Source organism: Belonocnema kinseyi, chromosome 7, assembly GCF_010883055.1.
Source record: "Belonocnema kinseyi isolate 2016_QV_RU_SX_M_011 chromosome 7, B_treatae_v1, whole genome shotgun sequence".
NCBI classification, from domain to species: Eukaryota; Metazoa; Arthropoda; class Insecta; order Hymenoptera; family Cynipidae; genus Belonocnema; species Belonocnema kinseyi.
Genome location: NC_046663.1, coordinates 61,855,877 through 61,867,271, shown reverse-complemented (window position 1 = coordinate 61,867,271; position 11,395 = coordinate 61,855,877). Strand labels below are relative to the sequence as shown.

Sequence of the window (11,395 nt, the reverse complement as noted above, 5' to 3'; positions counted from 1 at the left end):
AGAAACTTCTATAAAGTCCTATAGACCATAAAACTAGTTTCTTCAGAGCATCCCACACTGTTCTTTAGAACATCCTCTTGAGCATTCTACGTAGTTCTGTGTAGGCTCCCATCAGCGAATGTAGAATATCCTGCGAGGTCCTGTACAGCCTTCAGAAAGTTTATATAGAGCCTCCCACAAAGTCCTTTGGATTTTCTCATGCTTTTCTCTAGAGTCTCACACTAGTCCTTCTAAATCCTCCTAAGATGTCATCTAGAGCCTCCTACGAGGTTTCTAGAGCTTCCCCAGAGATTCCAGATCCTCAAAAAGGTCCTAAAGAGCCTCTTACGAGGTTGTATTGATGTTCCTTCTAGTACCTGTTGGCACTTTAGAGGCTTAGGAGGTTTTGGAACCTCCTAAACGTCTAGAACCTCCAACAAAGGAATCCATACTCTTCATCGAGGGTATTCTAGAAGCTCTTGTGAGATCCTCGAGAGCCTCCGGCTACTACTTCCTGAGCATCCCACAAGGTTCTTAGAGCATCCCACGAGTTCTGTCAGAGACTTCCACAAGGTCCTCTAGAGCCTTCTTCGCAGTTTCTCTGGAGGCTCCCACTAGTGATTTCAGAGCCTTCTACAAGGTTCTTCACCACTTGCAAAATAGTATTCCTAGTACAGCTAGCACGGATCCTGGTAATCTTTCAATTCATTCTTTCTTTGTTCAATCTTTGCAATTTATCTTAAATATTTTTCAAATAATAGAAGTTCTAGTGAAATTTTTTTAAGCAATCCAAAATATTTCGAAATTTTTTTTAATCTTTGTGAAATCTTTATGAAATCTTTGGGAAATCATTGCAACTTTTGTAAAAATGTTATTAAATCATTCGAAATCATAGCAAAATATTTGAAGTATTTAATAATATTAATGAAAATATTTCAATTTTTTAAAAATCTTTAGGAAATTATTTAAATCTTTTATATCTATCAGAAATCTTTGAAATATTTGGGACATTATTGAAATCTTGTGCACTCTGTGTAATGTATATGAAATCTTTGTGATATCATTGAAATCTTTCTGAATTTTTAGAAAATTTATTAAATATTTTTAACATTTTGGATGATATTTCTGGAACTATACAAATATTTGGAAAATCATGGAAGTTTTTGAAATCTATCTGAAATTTTTGAAATTTGTCGGAATTCATTGAATCCTTTGTGACCTCTTTTAATTTTATCCGAGATTTTGCGAAATATTTTTAATCTTTGTGAAATCTTTTTAAAATCTTTCAAATCTTTTTGCAATGTTTGGAAATATTTGAAGTATTTTTTAAATTCATTTGGTGATATTTGTGAGATTATTAAAATCTTAAGGAACTCATTGAAGTCTTTGTTCATTATGTAGAATCTACCTACATTTTTGTGAAATAATTAAAATCTTTATGAAATCTTTTACGTCGATCCGAAATCTTTTCAATCTTTGAGAAATATTTAAATAATCATTATCTTTTTTTAAATATTTTTGAAATGCTTAAAAACATATTAAAACTTTTGGGAAATCATTTGATCTTTATCTAATCTTTGAAATAAATTTCAAATCCCTGCGAAATATTTGAAATCCTTGAAAGATTTGTGATATAATTGGAATATTTTTGAAATCTTTCTGAAATTAATGTGAATTCTTCACAAATCTTTGCCAAATATTTTTGAAATATTTGGTAATATTTGTGAAAAATTCTGAAATCTTTGTGGAATATTTAATAAATAATTGACTCCTTTGTTGAAATCTTTCAAATCTATCCAAAATCTTTTGAATCTATCTGAAATCTTAAAAATCTTTGTGAAATCGTTCAGAATTCATTCAAATCTTTATTCAGTGTTTGAAATCTATATTAATTCCTCATAAATCAATAAAAGACTTTGTGAAATCTTTTAAACCTAACCGAAATTTTTGCAAAATATTATACATCTTTGAGAAATCTTTGGTAAATTATTGCAATTTTTGAAATCTTTGTAAATCCCTTATAATTATGTTCAAAACATTTGAAATATTTTTTGAATAATGGTAATATTGTTGAAATCTTTCAAATCTTTATTGGAAATCATTGAATTCTTTGTCAAATATTTATAAAATATTTTTAATCTTTGTGAAATCTTTAGAAAATTCTTGCAATTTTGTCCAATCTTCGTGAAATCTTTTAAATGTATCTGGAATCTTTGCGAAAACTTTGAATCCTTTGCGAATCATTGAAATCTTTGTGAAATCTTTCGAAATCTGAAGGAAATATTTTAAATCTCTGTGAAGTACATAGTATAATAATATCATACTATAAACAAATGGTACCGTTCAGTATTATAAGTCTATGCTCCTGCCCCCCTCTAGAAAAAAAAATTCTTCACCGCTTCTGAGGTTTTCAGTTTTCGGCCCTGAACTTAGGAAAGGTTCGAAGGTTTAAAAATAAAAAATATTTCTGGAAAAAGATTTTCTCACTTCGCTCCACAGGGCATTAAGCCACAGAAACACCCGAGCGGCAATCGGAAGTTCTGTGGTTCGGTTCCCAGTGGAGCGAAGTGAGAAGAATTTTTTCAGAAATTGTAATTTTTACATTTTTAAAATTTATTTTCAATCCAGACAGAAATGACGTCAATTGTTTTCGTTTATTTGAAGAGTCAACTTGATCGATAGTTTTGATTTCTATTCTCATAGATTATGGAATAACATCCACATTGATTGATGGTAACTACCTCGGATGATAATACAGATTCCTTTTAATCACTCCTATCATAAGTATAACACATGGCTTGAGAGAGCGTATATTTCCGAAAAAGAATTTTTCTTTTGATCTCACTAATAGCTTAATTTAAAAAGCACCCTAACGGCCATCGGAAATCCTGTGGTTTGATTTTCAGTGTGGCGAAGTGTAAATATCTATTTACAGAAAAATTTTAACATCGAAATTTTATTTTCTATCTAGTCAGACGTGATTTATGACAAGTTTGCCACTTAAATTTCTGAACATTTGAACAGTCTATTAAAAAATAAACTAGTTACTTTCCATCACTACTTTTTTCTGAGAACGATGTTGCCGAATATAGAATTCTAGCGAACTATCCATAGAATAATTACCTAGCCTATGGGATAAGTCATCATCACTAAATCAATATTTGAAATCAAATATTTTCAATCACTTAAGCCTAATTTCACACGAGTAGTACACGATCGGCAAAAGTGCTTCAAATATCCTAAAAAAGAGTTGTAGAGCTGTGTTTTTAGTTGGTTGACTTGGGGACAAATAAAAATTTCTTTTTCCTTCTTTTTTGAAGGCCTCGGCGGTTTTAGGACTCTAGAAAGAGGAACCACTCGAGACGGAATGATAAGTATAACCGGGCACAAACATAAGGGACACAAAAGTGCTCGTGGCACCGCGTATGTACTAGCCGAAATATTATGTTTCGGTAAACAGACAAAAGTGGAATACAAATATCTCTCTTTCTCTCTCAAAAGGCCGCACTTACATTTCCGAGGCTGGATTATTCTGTCCTCTCGACCTGTTGACGTTTTCAATCTCTCCCTCTCGTTTACAATTTTACATGTCTGTATTCGTACAATTATGTATGAGTACAATTTCGAAAGCATATCGTTGCTGCAGACTCTTTGGTTCAGAAGACAAGCGAGCTTCAGGGTAAATAGTCTCAGTTAATTGATTGACTTGGAAACTGAAACCACAGGTGAAAAATTCATATTTCTTGGTTTAATTTATTTTTTTGTTATTGAAAATCTTTAACGTAGCGATCGCAAAGATTCATTTTCCAAATTCCCTGACAATTATTATGTACAGATTAAAAATTCTATTCTTGGAACATTTTTATTATAAAGTCTTTCATCAATATTCCCCAGGCTAGATTAATTTATCTTTGACTTTATCCTTCGGCCTGTTGACGTTTCCAATCTTACCATCTCCTTTACAATTAAAGGCTCGGAAAGCAGAAACAGCAGTAGGCAGTAATGGGGATGACGCGCAGAAAGCGCGACGAAAGAGATATCCAGCGCTATTTAAGTTCTGCTTTCGGAACTTTTCGGACTCCTTAATCGAGAAGATGAGTAGGGTGCTAGCTTAATAATCTTAATTAATTAATTTACTTAAAAATTAAAACGCCAAGTGGAAAAAACTCATATTTCTGTCGTAAACCTTTAGATTCAAAATTCCCTGGAAACTGATATTTAAAGACGAAAATTCTCATCTGATAACATTTCTAATATATTATTTTATAAATAGTCCTAAGGCTGGATTGTTGTTATCGTCTCGACATGTTGATGTTTGTACTCATGTCTGTATGTGCCTGTATGTGTAAAATTTTGGATCCATATCATTGATGCAGCATTTCTGGCTCTAAAGGATCCCGTGTGAAAAATATGCGGGCAGTCTGGTTACAGGTCTGGCCCAGGTCTGGATTTATCTAGAATGTCTAAGATAGAAGAACTGATCTGGCTCAGGTTTAACTTTATCTAGACCGTCTAGTCTGGAAGGTCTGTTCTGGCCCAGGTTTGGCGCTGGTCAGCTAGCCAAGAACGAAAAAAAAACAAAAGTTCCATCAGCAAATTCTTTGACATATTTCACAAATATTACAGGGTGTCTGAAATGATGGAAAATTAGAAATTCAACGTATAAGAACAAGCCCTTTTTCTATTACCTTGACATTCTGGCCTGGCCCATGTCTGGCGCTGATCAGCGAGCCAATAGAAAAATAATCTTAAGTTCCATCACCAAATTTTTTTTGGATGTATTTTGAAAAAGTTACAGGGTGTCTAAAATAATGGAAAATAAGAAATTCAAACTATGAAAATACGACTTTCTTTCTTATCATCTTGAGAGTCTGGTGTGGTCCAGGCCTGGCGCTGATCAGCCAACCAAGAAAAAAAATCTTAATTTCCATCACCAGATTTTTTTTGATGCATTTTGAAAAAGTTACCGGGTGTCTAAAATAATGGAAAACAAGAAATTCAAACTATGAAAACACGACTTTCTTTCTTATCATCTTGGTAGTCTGGTCTGGTCCAGGCCTGGCACTGATCAGCGAGCCAAGAAAAAAAACTAAGTTCGATACAGTAACTTTGTTCTTATATTTCAAAAAGTTACAGAACCTATAATGAAATTTTTCAAACTAAAAAAGTTTTGTATTGAAATTTTTGTATCCAAGTCATTAAAAGAATCAAGTTTTTCCAAGTAATTATAACTCATTGCTTGGCCCTCGGCGTGCAGACATCTTGCCAGTTGACGTCACAACTTGAAGTATTCTGACAGTGCTTGGCTCCGACCTCTCGGAAACAGTGCTAGTTTTTTGTCGATCAAGTATCACAAACTGTCAAAATTTCTTATTATTTTCCTAATGATATATAAATCCAGCCAAAAATTAACTGTGAAAGCGGAGGCATAAAATGTACCAAATCTTTATTGAGTTATTAAATAAATAGTAAGTACAAACCTACTTTTTATCTACAATAAGTATTAGAAACTATAATTTAATTGATTGATTTTATTGATGGCAGTATATTTTTGACGCAAAACATGAATTTTTACTGATTATATCAAACATGTATATTATATATTTTTCTAGGAAATCAGGTTTTGCTTTTTGAGCGTATCCTCAATGCGTATCCTCTAAACATGGACAATATGGTTCTCAAAGATAAGACATTAATCGATCAGCCATTAACTAGTGGCTGACGAGCCAATAACTTGCGGCTGAGCAGCCTATAACTAGCGACTGTCCAGCTCATAACTAGCGGCTGACCAACCTCTGTCTAGCGGCTGACCAGGCGGTCTGGTCTGGGGCTAGCCAGACAAAACGTTACACTTTTGGCCAGGCCCAGGCCAGATTATCTGGTCAGCGCCAGGGCTGCAAATCTGGCGGTCTGGTCTAGGCCAGGCCAGCACCAGAACATTTTTCCACATGGCATTTCAAAGAATTTGGTAAGATTTCCAAATATTTAAAAACATTTAATGTAAAATTTTTAAAGTAAACGAAAGGTTTTGGTATTCATAGCGATTCAGAATATCACAAGGATTTTAGGGTATTACCAGAAATTTCACGAGATTTTAGGAGATACACAAAATTCCAAGAGATTTTTTAGAATTTTGCAGAATTTCCACTGATTTAAAGGAATGCCAACATATTTTAAAATTTTTTAGAAAATTTGAATAAATTTGATAAATCCTTAAGAACTTCTAGATGATTTAAATTTTTTAAATATTTAAACAGTTTTAAAAAACTTTAATTAATAGGATTAATTTTAATTATATTCAAGGAATGTTAAATCATTTATTCTTACTTTTATAAATAGTTTCTTACGTTTTGAAAAGATTTTCAGCTATTTAAAAATATTTTAAGTGATATACAAAATTTTAAAGGATTTTAATGAATTTTAGAGGATTTTCACAGATTTTGAGGGACTTAAACTAATTTTTTTAAGGCAAATTATAAAAATACCCTAAAATATTTACCATTTTTCTTAATTCCTTGAAATTTGCAATAACTGTTAAAAAATCCCAGGGATTTTTAAGAATTTTGCAGGATTTCCACTTAAATTAAGGAATTTAAACATATTACATGAAATTTGAAGATTTGAATCATTTTGATCAATCTTCAAGGAGTTCCAAAGAATTCAAATATTTTGTCAATATTTAAACAGTTTTTTACAGAACTTTAATGAATAGGATTACTTATTATTTTAGAGAAACTTTAAAAACATCCATAAAATCTTTACAATATATTTCAATTCCTTGAAATTAGTTATAACTTTTGAATATTCCTGGGAGTCTTAAGAAATGAACTGAAAATCTTTCAAATTCTTTTAAATTTCTTTGAATTATTTGAATCAATTGAAAATTCATTGGCATTTTTTTAAATATCAGAAATCATGAAAAATCTTCTGTAATGCAATGTAATATTCAAAATCCTTCGTAATTTCTTTAAATTACGGCAATAAATTACAATTTTTTGATAATATTTTAAAATTACATAAAATCTTTTTAAATTGTTGTAATCTTTTGAAATAACTTAAATTTATCCAGAGCTCTTGACTATTCCTTGGAGTTTACAAAAAACTAGCCTACTACCTTTAAAACTGATAAAATACCTCGAAATATTTTAGATTAATTTGCCATTTCTGGCAAATTCTAAAAATGCCCTATAATTTAAAAAATGCTTTGGAACACCTTGAAATCATTGAAACATATTCAAAATTCTTTGCAATCTTTTCAAGTTTCTTGAACAATTTTAAGGCTCTCAAAAATTACTTGGAATGTTTTGAAATATCATAAAATATTGGAAATTGCTTTGGAATCTTATAAAATAACTTGAATCAAGTGACACTTATATGGAATCTTCTAAAATACCCTCAAGTATTTCTAATAAACCTTCAGGTAAAACCTTCAAAATCGTTTACAATCGCTTAAAATACTTGAAAGCTTTTAAAAAATTCTTAGAATTTCAAAAATGCCCTCAAATCTTAAAAATAATTGGAAATCCTTTTCAAGTATTAAAATCATTTAAAAATTCATTGAAATCTTTAAAAATGTCTAAAAATATTTGAAAACGTTTTTAATATCTTGAAATATTTTTAATTCTCCGAAGCCCTGAATTTCTTGTAAATGAATTCTTTAAAATCCATTCAAATATAAAATCTCTCAGCATTTTTCAAAGTTCTTTCAAATTTCTTGGGTTTCTAAAAAAATATTATAAAATCTTTAAAAACCTTTGGTATAACTTTAAATGATTAAAAACTATTTTAAATTCCTTGGAATCGATTAAAACGCCATAAAATATTTTAAATCCTTGAACATATTTCGAAATCCTTTGAAACTTCTTAAGGTTCTGGATAATTCGTTCAATTTTTTAAAAATACCCTAAAATCATTAAAATCCTTCAAAATCCCATCAAGTTATTAAAATCTGTTATAGATTTCTTGGAATCTTTCTAAATACCATAAAAATTCAAGAATTAAAATTTTCAAAATAGGTACAGAATTGAATTCTGTTATAACCCAGGGGTTAGTTCATCGACAGAAAAGTGCCTAAGGTGTTCCTTTCATTCAAAAAATGGACTATAACAATTTATCTTAAAAAAGTGACTGAACAGTGAATTGAAAGAAGTTACTAAAGGTTACTGTGTTGCAGCCCTGATTAGTCTCGGCACTTCCCCGAAGTGCTTCTTACAGAAATTCTCTGATTCTTTCTTTTTTTCAAGATCCCTAACTTTTCCCTAAATTTCCGGGAATTTTCTTGTCCAGTAAAATTCCCTGACTTCTCCCTGATTTCAAGGTTTCCTCTTTTCGACCAGCCGGATTTAGATGCAGGTTCATATATGTATCTTTTTGGTAATGATGGGATTTCTTGTTTAAGAAGAAAGAAAAAGTGATCTGATGTCGATGATCGATAAGTACTGCCATGAACCGGTTAAGATTACTGATTCTTCGAAGACCGAAGGCTAATTGACACGCGAATGGTGCCAGATTTTATGACGTGGCTGACAGAAGATGCAGACCTGTACAATCGAAGACCGGCTAAGGGATGACCACCCGCTAAGGGATAATTAAGCCTCCGCGGTTTGTCGCGCTAATGAGGAGTTTATCTCGAAACATATAAGACCGACGCTAAGGGCCTCTTCCTCAGAATCAGATCTCATTTGTCTCTGATTGACCCTCCGATTGAAACCATAAATTTTATTTCAGATCCAGAAGAAATCTACTTTCTTATCAATAATTTCATGCAACGAAATCTGAGAATGAAAAACATTTACAATTTGAAATTAGATTTCGAAACTACTTCCTTTTCGAGTCATTAGAGAGAAATACATAACAAAGGGAAAAAAGAAAAAAAGAACGAGAAAAAGGAAAAAGTCAACCAAAATCTACCTCTCACTCTTTCCTTATTTTTTCTCCTTTTTTATACTTCTAGGGCAGACTTGTCCACCGAGGAGAAATTCCAGGAATTTTCCTCGAGTTTTCCCCCGATTTTTTTGTTACTATTTTTTAATAAGCTTCATTACTCTCTTTTAATTTTTAGATATTTTGACCAACTGCTAATTGCTGAAAGAATTTTTATTGGTTAAAAAAAATGATAGTATTTTTCACAAAATAGTCAATTTTCACCTATAGTTCAATTCTCGACAAAAGCTATAAATTTTCATTTAAGCTTATGAATACTAAAAAAAAATTAACGAAGTAGTTTAACTTTTAATTGAGAAGTTGAATTTTCAACCATAAAATCTGAATTCTTAACCAGAAATGTAATAACTGATGTTTCAATCAAGAAATATATTTATTTTAAATTTAAAAAGTGACAGTTAAATTCATCCAGAAAATACCAATTTTCAACAAAATATTTAAATCCTCAATTTGAAAAGATTATTTTTTAATCGAAAAGATGAATTTTTAACAAAAAGAAGATTTTTTTACTTAAAAAAGGAACAAAATGTCAACGAGATTATAATCGCAGGGAAAAATAATTTTCAATAAAAATAAGAATTTCGAACAAATATTTATTTCTTATGCTTATTTGTTTTTAATGCGATATAGATATTTTCTCAATGAAGAATGTAATACATAATTAATAAGTCAACCAAAAAGTAGAAAATTTCTCTAATGAAAAAAAATTGATTTTAAACCAGTTTTATTTTGAACCAAAGAAGATTGAATTTTTTTGAATAGAGACGATTTTGTACATTTATTAATTTTTCGAGCTGAGAATGTGAATTTTCAACACAAAAGTTAATGTTAAACCAAAAAGTCGAATTTTAACATAGATGTATGAACTTTATATTGAAAATATTAATTTTTTATTTTAAAAAGTCGAATTTTAAATGAAATAGTTAAAATTGTAAACAAAAATATGAATTCCTGACTAGAATAATTATAAATTTTCAACCAAGCAAAAAAATAATAATTTCCAAGAACGCAGTTTAACTCTTAATAAAATAGTTCAATTGTAAACCGAAATGTTGAATTTTTAAGCAAAAAGTATAAATCGTCTGCCAAAGAGTTTAATTTTCAATAAATTAGTGAAGTTTCAATCAAAGAGTTTAATTTTTAATCAAACAGATGAATTTTTAGTCAAATTTAATCATAAACAAAATAAACCAATTTTTAACAAAGTATTGAAAATTTGATTACGAGAAATGAACTTTACACGAAAAAAGTTAAATCTCTAGAAAGAAGTTATCAATTAATATTTAAATGAAAAAATATTTTTATATTTAATCAAAACACTTGAATTCATCCCAAAAATACGAATTTTAAAAAAATAGTTAAATTTTCAATTAAAAAGATGGATTTTCAGCAAGGAAGATTAATTTTTTGCAAAAAAGACGAATTTTTAAACAAAAAAGATTTTTTGAGCAAGAAAAAAATCAACCATATTATAATCAGATGAAAAAATAATTTATGATACAAGATCGAAATTTCAATTAACTATTCCTAAAATTCCTGCGTAATTTTCAAAGTGACTTGAATTATTTCTAAAATTGTCCTCAAATCTTTCAAAATTAACAACATTGCTTCCCATTTTTTCAGATTTTTTTTTAAATTTTACAAATCTTCTTTAATTTTACTTGAAACTTAATTTTTCTGCATGAAAAATCATTTAAAAATTCCTTTTCAATGTTTTAAGTAATCCTTTAAAATATTTCAAAATCGTTTTCAATTTTCTTTACTAATTCGTTTTTCAAAACTACGGCTGTTTGAAAAAAAATGTTGATGGCTTTCAAAGGGTTTGAAATTATATAAGAAGATTGTGTTTGATTTTAGTGAAAGTTGCAGAATATTATGAGTTTTCTGTATACTTTATGATATTTTCCGAAAATTTAAAAGGTGTAAAAGATCCTTATTTAACATTAAGGCATAACGCTGTCTTATAGTAAAAAAATATTTTTTACAGAACATGTAAAAATTGTAGGTCTAATGTATTAAACTTAAAAAAGTTTCATGCGAGAAATTTGTAATACGAGGGTAGTTCAATAAGTCCTTAGAATGAAGTATAAAAACAATTTTTTTTGGGTAAATTTTTTTTTATTTTTCAACATAATCTCCTTGGAGCTCTATACACTTGGTCAATCGCTTTTCAAGTTTTTTTAATCCTTCAGAAAAGTGCTTTTTCGGAAGTCCCTCAAAATAAGCACTTACAGAGGCAATGACGTCTTCGTTGCCTGGAAATCTCTGTCCACCGAGCCATTTTTTCAAGTTTGGAAATAAGAAAAAGTCACTGGGGGCTAAATCTGGTTAATACGGTGGGTGTTCGACCAATTCGAATTTTAGTTCTACAATTCACCAGTGATTGTTTTACCCTTTTCCAAGTAGTCCATAAGTATAATTCCACGTGCATCCCAAAAAACTGTAGCCATAACCTTACCAGCTGACTTTACGG

General features: G+C 30.1%; 1 long non-coding RNA gene across 1 annotated transcript; it reads left to right on the top strand.

The window, feature by feature from the left end:
- Window positions 1–5,319: 5,319 nt before the first annotated feature.
- On the top strand, window positions 5,320–8,995 carry LOC117177197. The gene is made up of 3 exons (XR_004467678.1): window positions 5,320–5,447; window positions 5,592–5,947; window positions 8,297–8,995. It is a non-coding gene; the product is annotated as an uncharacterized LOC117177197 (long non-coding RNA).
- Window positions 8,996–11,395: the final 2,400 nt, after the last annotated feature.